A 17,850-nucleotide genomic window follows, 5' to 3' on the forward strand; every position below is an offset into this window, starting at 1 on the left:
TAGGAGCCCAACAGAGAAATTCAGTTGTTTCTCCATTTGGGTGTCTATTGGTATTGATGCGCCTACAACCATAGGGAGGCTGCGAGAAGAAAGGTCTGTCCAGCGGTTAACCGTGGACTAAATGGAGCAACAATTCATCTGCTCAATTTTGTGCTCCCTAGTGGTACCCATGGGGGGGGGGGGGAATCGGCCCAAATCCGATGTGTTTGACACCCCATCCGATGTGCGGTCCCATGCGCATCGGTTTGGACCCTACAGATTGAACCTGTAGCAGGTATCAGACCCATCATAAGGTACATCGCGGATGCTTTATACGACGATATTTATATACATAGTTTTCACTCTAGGTTTTTCTGTGGGCAGGGTGCTGGGGGGCGGACCGGGCCCGCCGGCGCCACAGCTGTGGGCGGTCCCAGGCCACCGACGCCACAAAAGGGCCGTGCTCAGGCCGCGATGTCATTAAAGGGGGCTGCCCAGCCACCGCCGTCATTAAAGGGGGCGGGCCCGCCGAAGACGCTGTGCTGCCGGGGAAGCGCCGGGCATCGCCGTCTACGGCGGCACTGTGCTTCCCCGTGCGGTGTGTCGGGGCAGACACCAGGCTGTTTTAGCGGGGCGCTGCTAGAGGGGCAGGGGGCATTTTGCGTAGCGGGAACACTATATATATATATATATATATATATATATATATATATATATATATATGGAGCAGCTCACATTGGAGCTGCTCTGGCGATTCTATTGCCATTCTCCAGGCCCCACTACCCACAGATGGAAGGGGGCACGTGGACACGAGATGCTCACTCCGTTCTGTCTGAGCCGACCACCGGCTCCCCGTCGCCTCCACTAACCCTGCTCGTCTCCCTGAAGGGAATCCACTCTCCGGCACAGTGCGAGCGTGAGACACTCACGTGTTCCCATCAGTTGGAGCGCCTAGCCGCCAGCCTGCGCCAGCTCAGGAGATCTGGCGATTCCTCAGGCTGGCTGGGAGGCGCTCCATCTGTACATATATACACACACAAATTTTATTACAGTTTAACATTCATCTTGTAATAAATCCATTCATATAACTAATGGTTAAGAACAAAAGTTATGAAATAGTCCCAATTTGTATAAAAATAATAATAGTGGGCTCTAGAATGACTATAATACTAAGCCTAATAGACACAAACCGCACATCATTTATACACAATCGGTAAGCGCAGCCTCTTCCCATGGCCCGCGTTAGTACGTACGCATGATAGACACACAAATCCTAAATTAAAGTAGACAAACGCGCCCAGCTTGCATGCCGCCTTCTATCAATACGGCAAAATGCTAATTTCCTAATTAACAACCTAATTAGGTAATTATGGCGTTGCAGAAGGATGGCGCAATGAAATATGACAACATGGTCACCTCTTTATATGGCACCTGTGGGGCCTTTTTCAGCTGTTACCCGCAAAGCCTGCGGTATCAATCGGAGAGCAGATGTCAGGAAGACCTTGGCATTTCTCAGCCTGGTGGATGACTGAGTGTTTCAGACAGGAATGGTTTAACTCCTTCAGCGCAGGACGAAGGTAATAACACAATGCACGTTCCGAGGCGAGCCCAGGATCTCTGGTGCATGCTAGGTGGATCTACCAGATACTATTCTAAAGGTATGTACAGGTATAATGTCAATGTAAAACATGGTTTATTTATATAGCCGGACAGGCTACACCAAACCTCTTAATATTTCACATGAAAGGTACAAATTGCTGTTGTATATAATTTGCAGAATGCTCAGGATCATTACTCAAAATACAGAACGTAGTTTCATAATGATATTAACTGCGTTTGAATTTGAGCCCAAGTTAAAAGGTAAAGACTTGTAAAATTACACGTCCTGCTGGACTTACAGTACCCAGAGGTCAGTGACGGCTAACCTTGACACTCCAGCTGTTGTTGAACTGCATCAGTTTTAGCATGGCCAAACTGTAAAAATGTAGCAGGGCATGCTGGGATGTGTAGTTCAACAACAGCTGGAGTGTCAAGGTTAGCCATCACTGGTATAGGTTATATATACCCCAGGTTATTAAGACACGGTATTGCACGCAGCCTTGCATTTCCCTGCCTGGAGATGGCTAGATCGCATACAATACATCACAGGCAGGGGCAAATGCAGGATTTTTAGAGGGGGGTTTCCAAATAAAATCCAAAATCTCCCACTCTGCATTGGAGTAAGAATCTGAATCTGGTGGAATGTTAAAAGCCCTAAAAAATGGTCTTTTTATACACTGGATACTGTATGGCAGTGGTGGGGAACCTCAGGCCCTTGGGCTGTATGCGGCCCCCGTAGCCAGTCTGAGTGGCCCTCCTACTCACCCGGTGGCTTTGCCGTGAGTCAAGTACAGGGGACTTCTTGCGAGATGTCAGTAGTTCTTGCGAGATTCCTCTTAATTAACAGCAACCGGAGACTGTCAGTCCTATTCAGCGGCAGCCGCCGGAGCGTGGGGCAGCTTCAGCAGGACAATTTGTAAGAGAAATTTTTACATATGGCCCCCGAAGGATTTTTCCACCATACAATTGGCCCTTGGCACAAAAAAGGTTCCCCACCCCTGCTGTATGGAATACAGTATTCATATTTAACAGTACAGATGGTCTATAATATTGGCTGTTTCAAACATTTTTATTGGGGACGGGGGGGGGGAGCGCTTCCTTAAAAAAAAAAAAAAAACACCACTGCCTCCCTGGGTCCGGGCAGTGCCGCTGAACTGTCTATCAGCCGCTGCCCTGACCTGCGCCCCATCCCTGTCCCCGGCAGCCGGCTTGTCACAAGCCGGCGCCGGGGACTTCAATAGAAAAGCCGGAGGGGAGGGGGGAGGAGGAGGCACGGCATAGGGGAGGGAGCCGGCAGATTGACAGTTCAGCGGCGCTGCCCCGGACCCAGTGGTGTTTTTTTTTTTAAGGGAGCGCTCCCCATAAAAAACCCACCAGTGCCCGGCTCTAAACAGTGGCAATCCCGAGAATTTTCCGGGCTTGCCAGACTGGGCACAGCCCGGAAAATGCTCGGGATTGCCACTGAAGGAGTTAAATAAGATAAATGGTCAGGAAAAGGTTAAACATAATAATAAATAAATACACAAACATAATAGAACCAGTACTGCACTTTCTAAGCTCACAATCTCCCACTTCATGGTAAGGCTCCTGCCTCTTCCTCCTGGCAGCTGCTCTCTGGTCTGTTGCAATGTTTGAGGGCTCAGATCCACACATACAGTAAATGTGGTAGAAGCTGGTACACTGGGCATGTGCAGCAGCTCTGCTCTGTCCCTTACACTGCATGATGTGGTGGCATCTCTGTTGATCATATTATATACCAGTGTTATTGTGGTCATATTTTAAGTCACTTGCCAAGAGGAGGGGGGTTTCTGAGCAACCAAAAACCCCCCCTGCATTTGCCTATGATGTGGGATCCCATTCACTGTGCTGGGATACAAAAATTAGTATTTGTAAAAGTGCAGTCTGATGTTGTCTGGGGATCACAAGCGAGGACTCTCCGCTGTCAAATTAATACCACTTTCACACCGTATATTGGACCTGGATTATTGCCAAGTTGCTGACGTGTCGACCTGGGACGAGGTGCAGTGTGAAAGTACCAAAGCTTATAAACTGGGTCGACACAGGTTAAAAGAAGGGTAAAACCTGGCTCGTCCTCTGTATAATGGGAGAATATGAAATTGCAAAACTTGGGTCAGACCAAGGATCTCGACCTGGCTTAGCGATGGTAAAAGGGTGTCTAAAAATATATATATATATATATATATCCAGATATGAAATATGAAATTCTTAGAGGTTAATATTGTAAATGGGGACTCAGTGGTGGGTGCTAGGATCTGAATTGTGCGTATTTCCAGGATTTTAAAAAGTTCTAGAAGGGGCTTAATGACACAAACGTGGGCCCGACAAGCTGATGCAATTTAGCCACAAACTACCGGGTCTGAGCGATAGCACCTGTAATGAAGGGGGTGGGGCATTTCGGTAAGTCTCGCCACCCAATGAGTTCCACTTTCATAGCAGCGATGGGGTAAAAGAAAGTAGAGAACTGTGGAATAAATGTATAAAGCAGTGAAAGGTTGAGAAGTTGCCGGTGGCAACCAATCAGGTGTATTTTTATAGAATGCACTTGACAGCTGATAAGTTGCAATGGGCAACGTCACCACTGGCTTACTACTTTATGCAACTCCCCCTGAGTACCTTTAAACACAACATGACGCGCATCACAAAAAGGGTTTCAGTAGCTGGGCCCGTCTGATACCAACAGCAAACGTCTATGACCAAAGCCTGTTATTTTCGGGCAGGCAGCGACAACAGCATCAGAAGGTAAAGGAAGGAAAATAGGCTCTACCAGCCCAGGATCGCATTGCAATATGCGGTCATATTGGTGGGATGTATGTCTGTGCAGACACAGGGACACAAGAGCCCCATCCCTGCAATCTGCTCAGCCTGGTGCGGGGGGATCTGCGCGGTCAAAGCTGACCCCCGGATGACCCGCTAGTGGACACCACAACTGCATGTACAACATGGTTGGATCTGCTTTCCTTTGCTCAAAACTGTGCTATAGATGTAGCAAGCCGCCAATGGCAGTGTATAATACACATCATCAAACTCTGATGCATTCAGGGCAAGGGAGACTGCCTGGCTGGCTAGGTGTTCTCTAAGCACAGAGTGATTGTGCGTTTGGGGGAGGAGGAAAAAGCGATTTTCAATATAGAGAGACCAGTGGTTACACCAAGCGAATGTTCAGAAAGTAAGAAGTTCGACCTATCCCTAGTTCTGGCAGGAGAGATGCGGTTCCGCTCCTCATACCCAGCGTGCACGGTTACAAAGGTGTCAGGGCCTTTATAGTGCATCCTGGGTAAATGCACCATAAAGTCACTGACCCCTGATGACTTCCTAATTGGCAAAATTAGAGGCACACATGTTTATTTAAGAACTCCATCAAAAGGGTGATGACCAAAGAGTTTTGCCGACACTCAAGCCATACAATTACTGGAACAGCAGGCACAGCCTGAGAAGTACACTAACAGGTCTATGAGCCACTTAAACACCACTGCAAAACAAGAGCACGGAAGCATTAGCAGAGGAAACGCTTATGGTTTCTCTTTTTGCCCACTGAGGCCATCAGCCATGGATTTAAAAAGAGTACAACACAGTTGTTTGACAATAAATGGCGTCACCCAACCACTGACCATGAGTGAAAGTTTGTGAGTTATTAATATTCTCTGACAAATGGCAGGAAAATCACAAATTCTGCTAGGGTATGTAAACTTATTCGCACGACTGTACATACATACACACAACGATATGCAGGAAGATATCTTCTACAGTCAATGGCCGGGGTGCAGGTAGTGAAATTATATAAATGCGGAAATAACTCGCCGGACTTGTCATGCAGGGTTCAAATAATCAAAGGTACTTGTGAGTTATCCGGGCGCCCGATTTTAGATAGGGTACCATCAGATCGGATCGCGTCGCGTGTTAACCAAATGGCATGCGATGCGATGCGACGCGACGAGATCAGCACCCGATTTTAGCAGTGTACCCGATTTAAACATTGGAATCAATGTAAAATGGTCCCTGAGACCCGATTTTACATTTATTTCAATGAAAAAATGCCCAAAACTCCCAAAAAGTGACAAAACTTAAATCCCATCCCCATTGTTAACGCCACTCCACTATTGACGCCAACCCGAAGCGTGGCGAGCACAGCGAGCCCGCGAGGGGCGGCGGTACGCGTCCTCCGACCTTTTCATGCCCTACTATCCACGTCGGCGTGGAGAATAGAATAGTGTGGCGAGCGCAGCGAGCCACCGAGCCCGAAGCGTGGCGAGCCCCGCGAGGGGACGCGGATACCTGTGAAGGTATCCGCGTGCGCTCGCCACACTATTATATTCTCAACTACACGCCGACGTGGATAGTAGGGCATGAAACGGTCGGAGTTTTGGGCATTTTTTCATTGAAATGTGTTAAAATCGCGTCGCGTCGCGTGCCATTGTATACCATACAATAGCATCCAATGCGACGCGATTACGATGCGATTTTGGATACAAGGACATTTCAAGGGAAATCGCGCCGCATCGTACTCTTATTGTACTGACATTCAATTTCAACATCGGGCGCCCGTATAACTCACAAGTACCTAATCAAACGCCATTCTGTATGCAACATTTCCAGACTTTATTCCCATCCTCGGGCTTCAAACTAACAACTGAAGCCGTGTCACCCCATCTTCCAAGATCAGCGCTACATCTGACTGCTGCACCCTTGTCTGCTGCACACTGAGACGGAGTCAGAGGAGACGGCTGTCTGAAGCACCACCGCCGGTTCCAGTAAGATAGGGATGAATCACTTCTCAAGGGGGAGCCATTCAATTAGCTCCAAAAGGAGTGTCAACATTGCTTTAACCTACATCTTTTTATCAGGTGTCCACTTTAATCACACATATTTTAGATATTAATAGCGCTCCTATATTCCTTTTTTTAATACAATTTTAACCTAATTGCTTAGTATTCACTTACAGAGCGCAGCAAACAAAATAATTCTTATAGCATAACATAATATGAACTGGAGACATTGTGGGGGTGATTCAATTGTTGATCATGCCCAATAGCCTGTCTATATTCAATTGTTTTTTTATATCATGCTGATCCCACCCAGACTAAACCTAACAATGTGTTCAGCGTGACCCAAAAAGTGCCATTTTGGTGCCCAAATAGGTTACTTTTCAAACATTTCAGCTCATCAGCACAAGAAGCTTCTGAATGAAATGAGTCTCCCTGTGGCTCAACATGCCAGAACAATTGAATTGCATAATGTGTACTGGAAGCCATAAAATGTGACATAATGTGAAGTAGGGCACTTCTATGGTTCAAAAAAGAAACCAGGATAACACTATAGGCAATAAAAAAAAAAACTGCTGCTGTGAGGTGTGTCTCTAGAAGCACTGGGACAGGGGGCCCCATCAAAATGTCACATTGGGGCACACAAACTTCTGGCTACGCCCCAGTTATGGAGTCTTTAATATAGCATGTTGCGCATTTCACTGATAAGTCATAACTTGTCCAATCAGAACGAAAGGGTGAAGCTCTCACCGCCAAATCTGCTGGGGATACATGTGCCAAATACAGAGCAAAACAGTTCTTAAACATCCTATCTTCTCTTGTTACAATATTATCACTGCTGATGATAATAATAATAATAAAGTTATGGAAATTACGTCTCCTGAAATGGTTGCAATGGCCGTTGTATGTACAGTGCTTAATAAAAAAAGACATTGACAGGTCGCTCAGGTAATATAACTATGAATTTGCACAAAGTGAAATTACTCAACATTTTACAAGTTTGATAGTATAAAAAGGAATTAAAAAAAAAATGCCTCAAAACACGAGCAAAGGCAATGGTGAAAAAACCCAATAAAATGTGACACGTGTGATTCACTACTATACTGTACGTATTACATTACTGTGGGTCTAAATCAGAGTTTTGTCCCCGTATGCAAAATACTGTGCAAAAATATGCAAATGTCTCAGGCGCCCACAAATATCTTTGCACACACTACAACCGAGCACCAAGGCAGAGCACCATCGGGGGGGGGGGGGGGGGGGGGGGCGGCAAAATTCCCTCTTGATATATGACTGCCACCAGCAGCCTCGGTACTTCTTAAACACTGGGACAGGAATAAGGATAGCTTGTTACGTCACCATGCTCAGGCAGGCCCCAGACAGAAGGGAGGGGGGGTACAGAGTCCCCTGCATCACACCTTAATCTGGCTATGGACACACCTATATTTTTGCCACCACTCATCACCTCCAACAAACAGTCCCTACCCACACTTTTCACGTGCAGCTTGTCTGTGACCGGCGTCACTAGTGGATTGCCACTCACGTGCACTGCGACTATAATGTATTCAGTGTCAGCCAATAATCGCTCCATACCGTATATCATCGCCATTGCATACAGTTCTGAATCAAGATCTGCAACTTTCAATGTTGCTAAAGGTGTGCCAATGAATATTCTGCTTATTTTGTGACCCACTGAGAAAAGATGGTGTGGTACAGGGTTCCGACAGTTGGGATCCCGACAGTCATTAGCCCGACGTTGGGATCCCGACAGTCATTCGCCCGCCGTTGGGATCCCGACTGGCCAGACTCAGACAACGTGGCAAGTGCAACAAAGCCCCCTGCAGGCACTTTGGCTCGCCACCTTTTCTATTCTCCCTCTATGGGGGTTGTGGACCCCCACGAAGGAGAATAGCCGGTGGCCATCGGGAACCCGTGCATCGGTATTTGTCGGGTAAATGACTGTCGGGACACCATCCGGCACCCAAGAAAAGAGTGACCACACTCGCAAAAAATTATAGCAGGAAGCATAAAAGCATGGCAGGAATACTAAGGAGCCTATGCAGCAGGTAGACATCAGCATACCTCCCAACTTTTGAACTTCGGCAGGCGGGACGATGCTCCTGCGAGCCAGAGGCGCGTCGAAATTTTAGGTGGGTGTGGCCTAATTTGGGGCGTGGCCTATACTCGCGGCTCTTCCGCGAGGCCACGCCCCCATTTTGCCGCTATGGGGGCATGACCCAGAGGCTCTGTGAGCCTCTAGCCATGCCCCCAGTCCCCTGGCTGCGGGAATAGACGCTGTGCGCATGCGCACAGCGTTTATTCCCCGCTGCTTAGCAGCTGACAGGGGGGACTCCCAACAGCCCCCCCCACACCGTGGGACACTGCCGCCCGCGGGTGGGACATCGGGACAGGCCCTGACAATCGGGACTGTTGGGAGGTATGCATCAGTATGACCTAAGGACACTATATACAGTATACTGAGGACCTACACACTGCACAATACAGTGTATAGGAGCATGATATACTGTTACATTTATATCGCCAACAGCCGGCTCAGCCATCAGATATGCAGCATATGGGACCCTAACGATGGCCGGGAATGTGCAACTAAAATACGGGTTGGGATCAATAGGTCAATTACTGAAGGTCGACATGGCTTTAGGTAGACAGGGTCATTAGTTCGACACCAGCATTAGGTCAACATGGGTTTTTCAAGTTTTTGCCCCAAATGTCAACGCAATCGACACGGACACTATTTTATTTTCCCTCCACTCCCTAAGGGATAGTAGAGCATGAAATACCACTTGTCAGCACATTAGCTCAAAAACAACGTGAAAAACCCATGTCGACCTTTTGACTGTCAACCTTCCCCATGTCGACCTATGACCCTGTCAACATAAAGCCATGTCGACTCAGTGACCATATACCCTAAAATATACATGGACTACACATCATTCCGAGCTGCATCTACACAATATCTCGCCAGTCATATACCCAGGCTAACAACACGAACGTGTAAATCATAATCTACGGAGTCTTTCAAAATGTACTTCTCTGATGCAGCTAGGATATAAAGCGCGGCATACAATTATCTGGCCGATCCGCCTGACATTGGAGGATTGTCCAGATAATTGCACTGTGTATGTGCGCGATGGACCCAAAAAGAAAGAAAGCAGGGCAAGGAAGTTGGCTGCAACAAGCAGTGTTTGCCGAACCGCTGGTGGACCATCAGAAATGTCCACTGTCCCTTCACATAGGAAGGAAATGGGACATTTCTGATCCCCAGGGGCGGGACATACATATTGTGGCCAATACCATGAGAGAGAACTCCCAGTGTATGCCCTCATTATCTGTGGGGTCTGATGATGTCAGGTAAAATAAACTGAGGGATAATCATTCAAATAGCTGGTTTGCACTGTTATCATGCAGTGTATGCCCTACATACATAATATACAATGGAGGCGGCTCTTACAGAACTTCCACTATATGCCAGAAAAGAAAAAAAGAAAAAAGGTACTTATGTAGTAGCAGGGCGCCCAATTAGCATACGTACGCTAGCGTAGGGAAATCGCATCACATGGGCCGTTTTAGTGCTGTGCGATGCGATGTTCCTATGTAATTTATTCACTGCTCTGATCGCATCGCACCTCCCGCAAAATCGCATGTGATTTTATAGTGTGCGACACCATTACATTAGCTATACACTTGTATGACATACAATGAGGTTTTAGGCACCCCCCCCCCCCCCGCCCCAATATCCACGCCACCCCTTGAAGCATGGCGAGTGCAGCGAGCCCCGCGAGGGGTGGCGGAACGCGTCCTCCCGACCTTTTTATACCCCCACTATCCACGTCGAGTTGATTTTATATAGTGTCCGAAGCGTGGCGAGCGCTGCGAGGGGACGCGGATTACTTTACATGTATTGCGCGTGCGCTCACCACACTATATAAAATCAACTCCATGCCAACGTGGATAGTGGGGGTATGAAAAGGTCTGGAGGATGCGTTCCGCCACTGCTCGCCACGCTTCGGGTGGCGTGGATAGTGGGGGGGGGGGGGGTGCGTAAAACCTCATTGCATGTCATACAAGTGTATAGCTAATGTAATGGCATCGCACCCTATAAAATCGATTTTGCGGGAGGTGCGATGCCATGCGATGCGATCCGCCGGGGCCAAGAGAGCCGTGAATAAATTACATAGGAAAATCGCATCGCATTGCACGGCACTAAAACTTTCTTACGCAGAATCGCCCACTAAGCAATTTGCTTAGTGGGCGCCCTGCTAATACAAAAGTACCATAGAAAAAACCGTTGTGGCTGAAGTATCTTTTTTTTCTGGGTTATATGAGTGCTGCCTCAATTGTGCGTTGCATTTACCTCTTGTGGATGGCACCTAGGTGCTATTTGTTATACAGGGTTTGTATATAAAGTAATAAGAGCTATTTTTTTGTGACGCGACTGTACGTCGCAGCGTGTATGCTCCAGAAGGGTTCCATGGAGGGTGAAGTCAACACACTTCACCACGCATTGAGTGACAGGCGCCTACGAGCTTCCGTGTGGTTTGTACTGTGGTTTTAGTGGACCCCTGTCGATAGGCTCGGTTGAAGCTTAAAAATGCAACGTTCTATCGAACAGCGCAACGCCATTAAATTCTGTGGGGGACTCGGAAACTCAACTATGGAGATGTTGGCCACGATCCAGAAAGTGCATTGCCGCCAATTGGAAGCTGCACCATGACAATGCACCAAGCCACACCTGCTTCGTAGTCAACGACTACCTGGCCCGGAACGGCATCGAAAGGCTTCCCCAGCCCCCCTACAGTGCCGATCTGGCCCTGGATGATATTTCCTGTTCCCCCGAGTGAAGACAGCCCTCAAAGGACACCGCCATGCGACCGTAGCAGAGTTCAAAGCGGCTTTGACGTGCTGCTTAAAGGACATTCCATTAAAGGACTCCCAGGGCGCCTTCCAAGCATGGACAACTCATTGGCAGAAGTGTTTCAGAAGGGTCTTATTTTGAAGAATTCTATTTGTTTGTAGCGAGATCTTCAATAAATATTTTTTCCCGAATTTGTTCTCATTGCTTTTTATTCAAACCCTGTATAATAGTATAGAATTCTCCCCAGCACAGAGTGGTTCTCCATCCAGGCCTGTCCAAATGATTTCTGCAGTAGAAGTCGATGTAGGTACAAATGCCCGTCCCAGCTCCCACTGCACATGCATGCTGGTGTGGACAGACTTTGTGATTTGTTTCTTACATTGTTATATAGATAATGTAGTACATGGCACACTTTGTAACCCTATGATCTTCATGCAGACACAGGTGTTTGTGTTCTAATTATCAGGGAAGTGAATATACCGCACATAACAATATCTAATACAATGGAACTGCTGTAGACAATAATTACACACGGCTTGTAGTGTATATAATGCAGAGTATACAGATGTATCCACGCTCATCGCTGCCACGCCAATCGCCACATGTGAATCCCGAAGCGATTGGTGCGATCCCGTCACCATGCGCATGTGTCTAAATTTCCTCCCGCAGGTCATAGAAAAGCATTGAACGGCGATATTGCAACACGGTGCAAACTTGGCGCAACGAACAGGCATGAGTGGCGGTGATATGGCGACCATGAGTATTAGAGTATGTATGTATGTATGTATGTATGTACGTACACACACACACACATTACATACAGTATATACACACACACACACACACACATTACATACATACAGTATATACACACACATTACATACATACAGTATATACACACACACACACATTACATACATACAGTATATACACACACACACACACACATTACATACATACAGTATATATACACACACACACACATTACATACATACAGTATACACACACACACACATTACATACATACAGTATATACACACACACACACTACATACATACAGTATATACACACACACACACACACACATTACATACATACAGTATATACACACACACATTACATACATACAGTATATACACACTACATACAGTATAGACACACACATTACATACATACAGTATATACACACACACACACACACATTACATACATACAGTATATATACACACACACACATTACATACAGTATATACACACACACATTACATACATACAGTATACAGTATACACACACACATTACATACATACATACAGTGTAAATACACACACACACATTACATACAGTATATATATACACACACACACATTCCATACATACAGTATACTGTATATATACACACACACACATTCCATACACACAGTATATACACATACAGTATAGACACACACACATTATATACACACACAGGGAAGTGTCCCTGTACAGGGGCCGCATAGAGTGTATAGGGCGCAGCGCACAGCGTGGAGCTGTCACCGGATGGTGCCCGTCACGGTAACCGGAGAGCTCCGCCTCACTACTGTACATGCCGGGGGGGGGGGCGGCGCCGCTCACCTCTCCCGGTTAGTCCGGTTCCGGTGACTGGTTATTAGCCGGTTCCCTCTCTGCAGCTGTGCAGCGGAGGCCGTGTGATGACATGAAGTCATGTGACCGGGCTCATGCGTGACGTCAGCGGATCATGTGACCCAGCGGTGTGTATATATAGGAGCTGCAGCGCAGCCAGTGAGCGCACTGAGGGCAGCAGTGGTCAGGGTGAGGGGAGGATGCTGGGCAGCTGCAGGTGGCAGATAGGGCTGTGTACTGTAGTGCTATTTCCCGAGGTGGGTGGAGAAATAGGCAGGTGGGGCCCAGATCAGTAGCAGGAATAATATAAGCTAACAGCACATGGGATTATTAAAGTTCTCTCCTATGCGGGGGTTGTAACCTAGGGGCGCCTGTACTCCTTGGGGGCAAGGCCTGTGGTAGGCTGGGGCCAGGGTAGGAGATGTACCCCCCACACGTGCTGCGTATGCCAGGCGGAGCTTCCGTGTTTTGTTTATGTGAATAATATGATGACTTCCTATTTATACTTGATGGGGAATGCTATTGTAGTTATGGGTCATAGGGTCGACTGTGTGAAGATCCACCATTGAAGCTCAGCAGGGCATAGGTTGACATGTTTAAGGTTAACAAGATAAAAGGTCTACACAAGCATTATGTCAACAATGGGATGGTTGACAGTCAAAAGGTCGGCATTACTTTTTCCCGTTTTTGCACACAATGTATCGCATGCGACCCCAGCCAAGGCTGCTGGAGGCTGATGGATTGATATAAATCTATAGTGCAGCCCGTGCGATCTTCAATCCCATGTGCACGGGGCTGCCAGACAGAGACAGAACTCCTGACAATTAGTGTGTGATACAATAACAATTCTAATACAAAATACTTATTTTCTGCACAATACTTAGGACCCTCCGTGTAATTCAGTAACATAAATGTCATGCGGTTTATTACTTGCTATGAAGTATATCAAGAACGCATTGCCGACATTTCCCTGCATTTATAATATTGTTTAGATAGATAGATACCAGCAGCCCACCCTCCAGGGACAAATGCTTATGTCTATGATTAAGGAGCTTGTAGTTTAGTATACGGAAATCCTAGAATTTCAGGTTCCAGAACTAGAGATGGGCGCCGGGGCCGAAGAATTGGATTTGTCGCCGGGATTTGGATTGTAAACTTGCGAGCAGGGCCCTCCTACCTCCATGTCGGTTTGTATCTACCCAGTTTGTTTAATCACTGTTGTCTCCAATTGTAAAGCGCAATGGAATCTGCTGCGCTAACTAAGAAACTGTAAATAAATACATTTGTCGAGCGGCGGTGAAAGGCTTTGGATTTAGATTTTTTTTTAATGGTAAAATAAAAAAAGGCCCAAATCACATAATTTTTGTGGTTTTTTTGTCCATAGAGTAATATTAACCTCAATAATCAACTCAAGTTCCAGCCCTTCCCAGACAATTTTGACCACTTTACAGCTCACAATGTTGTTTTCATTCAATTTAGGCCAGGGGCTATATATATATATATATATATATATATATATATATATATATATATATATATATATATATATATATATTTTTAGGTTGCAGCTTGTTGAACACTGCGTGGAGACAGAACTTCAGACAGTATCTCACTGCGGTGTATTGGGGTGCAGTGCACACAAACAATATAAACAAAGTTGATAAGAGAAAAAAAATGATTTACATTTTTTAAAGGAGGACGCAGCTTGTCCAACACTGTGTGGAGGCAGAACAATCACACACAGAACTTCTGACAGTATCTCACTATGGCGTATTGGGGTGCAGTGCACACAAACAATAAACAAGAGCAAAACACAAGAGTTAGTGACCCAGCACAACTCCCAGCAGAGTTGTGTGCTGTTTGGAAGTGTGGGGGAAATGGCGCAGCATATGCGAGATGCGGAGCCTTTAAAGACTCGAAGTCTCGCGAAAATCCAACTTGGGACTTTGCCATTCGGCCGCGCTCAGGTTTCTGAACAAAGCAGAGTGTCTTGCGGACGGCTAAGGGGGGAAGAATTCGGAGCGGTTAGGATTCCTTGGAATCCAGACCGCTCATCTCTAACCAGAACTGGGGATGTGAATTAACTTATTCAAAAGATCGTAGTAACCTCTGACTATCCTAATATTGTAGTACTGCAAGTCACATTGCAACATGCTTAGCTGTATTTGTCCCCAATAGCATGGCACAATTGTAATTACAGAAGAAGAGAAAACATAAAGGTCTCCGCGACTAGAAGAGGGTATGTGCACTATCCCAGAACAAGTGGCCCAGTTATACCCCTTTCACACTTGCAAACATATCCTGGGTTTTTGCACATGAACGCGCATCAACCCGGGATTTAGCTCAGTGTGAAAGGGTCTTGAAAGAATATCCCGGGATGACCTGGGTAGATTCCGGAATCGACCTGGGATGCGGTCAGTGTGAATGGTCCCGTACCTGGGATTAGGTACACACGGGACTTTAATAAAGCTTCTGATTGGCGCTTTCTTGGGATCACAAATGCTGATGTCATCTTTCAGAGCCCTGGACTCCAATTCTAATGACGTGCATATGTATTTGCAGGGATTTCCAGGGATCGGTGTGAATGGGGCTGTCCTGGGTCAATCCCAGATCTAGTGCAGTGTGAAAGGGTACATTCCCGGGTAGAATCCCAGGAAGCATCCGGGAACACATTCTCGGGTATGAACCGGCTCTGCGAGTGTGGAAGGGGTATTACTTCATCTCTCTTTAATGTTAATCCTGTAGTCATTGAAGCCTTAGCCTTTAACAACCCTTTGATTTTGTCACTGAGGTGTATAATGTTCTGTCCTCCCCCCTACAACACTAAGGATGGACTTGTTGACAAGTCTGAACCACCTTCTTAATACATTCCTCCCAACATTCTTAGGTCCGCAGTTTGAACTCTCTAGTGGCCCGCCATGTGTAGACCTGAAAACGGCGGGTTTACCTTGGGAAAAACGGGCGTGGGGTTTTCACGGTTTTTGTGTCTATGTCGACATATATATCGACATGGACACCATATAATTGTACCGCGTCCCCTCGCAGCGCTCGCCATGTTTCAGGTACCAGACACTTCTATTCTTACTCTATGCCCACTTGGATAGTAAAGTATGAACCAAGTCGGTCTACCCCCAAAAAATGTGAAAAACTCATGGTGACCATGTACATGTGGACTTGTGTCGACCATCTTTCATTGCTGACATATGGTATGTTAACCACTTCAAGGTAAAGCTATCAAAATGTCGATTAGGTGGAGCTGTCACTGGAAAACTGTGGGCATACTGGGGGGTTAATGTTTAAATATGACTTGGTGATCAGGACATTTCATTTAACCCTTCACTGGTCTCTAAGTTTTAATTTTCAAATATGATGACCGATTCTTCTTACGATGGTTTATTGAGCTCTACCGTTGGCAAGATATATGGGGATGTAGTTACAATCCCGGCGGTCGGGATCCCGGCGTTCAGAATCCCGACGCCGGAATCCCGACCGCCGAAATGCCGACACATTCTCCCTCCGTGGGTGTCCACGACACCCCTGGAGGGAGAATAAATTAGTGTGCCGAGCGTAGCAAGGGGGGGCGATCCACGTCCCCCCCTTGTCGGCATTTCGGGCGTCGGGATTCTGAACGCCGGGATCCCGACCGCCGGGATTCAGTACTGAATCCGATATACGATTTGTGTCTGACCAACCATTGTATTTCCAATCGCAGAACATCCCCCTCATTATGTAACATCACCAGCACTGTATCTGAAACCTAATTGAATAAGGGCCTGATTCAGAGGGCATGCAAGTTCTTTTGGAACTACAATCCCGTACACAGGGGGTTATTCATTCATATTCATGCGAGACCGTCCTGTGTAAAAATCAATCGTCTTTTCTAATCGCAAGCCATTTTGCCCGTTTGTGGTTGGTAACCAGGGTTGCCGACAGGTCAGCTGGGCCCCAGTAAAAGGAGGGGGCGGCCCCGTTAGAAAAAAAAAGAGAGTGGACAGGCGGCTGCTGCAGCTGCCTCTCTCCCCAGATCAGCACACGGCACTGAGCAGCATGTGCTGAGCTGGGGAGAGAGGCTGCGCTGTGGCGGCGGCAACCTGTCATCTCTCTCCCCACTGACTGACTACCAGCTAAGGGGGAGGGAGTGCGGGACTCGGGCCCCTTCCAGTTGGCCTGGGTAAAAAGATAGTGGCAAGTGCTTAATTAGTTTGTATATTTAATTAGTTTGTATATAATTATATATTGTGTGTGTGTGTGTGTGTGTGTGTGTATATATATATATATATATATATATATATATATATATCTATATATATATATATATATATATATCTTGTATATTCTCCCCCTAGATGCGTGGGTTTCCTCCGGGTACTCTGGTTTCCTCCCACAGTCCCAAAAATATACTGGTAGTCTAATTGGCGCCCAACAAATTAACCCTAGAATGTCTGTGCGCGTGTACATGTGGTAGGGAATATAGAGTGTAAGCTCCACTGGGGCAGGGACTGATGTGACTCTGTACTCTGTACTCTGTACAGCGCTGCGGAATATGTGTGCACTATATAAGAAACTGCTAATAAATAAAATAAATTTCATATTTAAGTACCACCTTGTCTGTGTCTCCCTTCATACAGGTAACAAGTTGTCTGCTCACAGATGAACATAACAGAGGCATGATAATGATGCAATTATCAGAGAAGATCCTTAGAATAGAAGAGAATCAACTTTATTGGCCATGTATGCTTGCGCACACTAGGAATTTTTTGTGGATTACAGTGCAGCATCAAGCAGGGATGAAAGGGGGGGGGGGCTGAGACATTACATATATTACATAAAGACATTACAAAGCATTTCATTTCTAGCTACGACTATGGTGGTCAGGTCGCCAAGTAGGGACACGTTGTTTGGCTGTTGATATTGGGATGGCATTCGCTTTGATTGGATTGTTCAGGTGATGGACGGCTAACGGAAAGAAGCTTCTTGCGGATCTGGACGT

At 46.5% G+C, this 17,850-nt stretch overlaps 1 protein-coding gene across 1 annotated transcript in view; it reads right to left on the reverse strand.

The window, feature by feature from the left end:
* MAPKAP1 (MAPK associated protein 1) overlaps positions 1-12,962 on the reverse strand; it is a 153,634-nt gene extending 140,672 nt beyond the window's left edge. The window contains exon 1 of the mRNA XM_083160962.1: positions 12,852-12,962. The gene's annotated coding sequence lies outside the window, so the exon portion shown is untranslated. The remainder of the gene's footprint in view (positions 1-12,851) is intronic.
* Positions 12,963-17,850: the final 4,888 nt, after the last annotated feature.

The sequence above is a fragment of the Crinia signifera genome, chromosome 9, assembly GCF_055691185.1.
Source record: "Crinia signifera chromosome 9, ASM5569118v1, whole genome shotgun sequence".
Taxonomy (NCBI): Eukaryota; Metazoa; Chordata; class Amphibia; order Anura; family Myobatrachidae; genus Crinia; species Crinia signifera.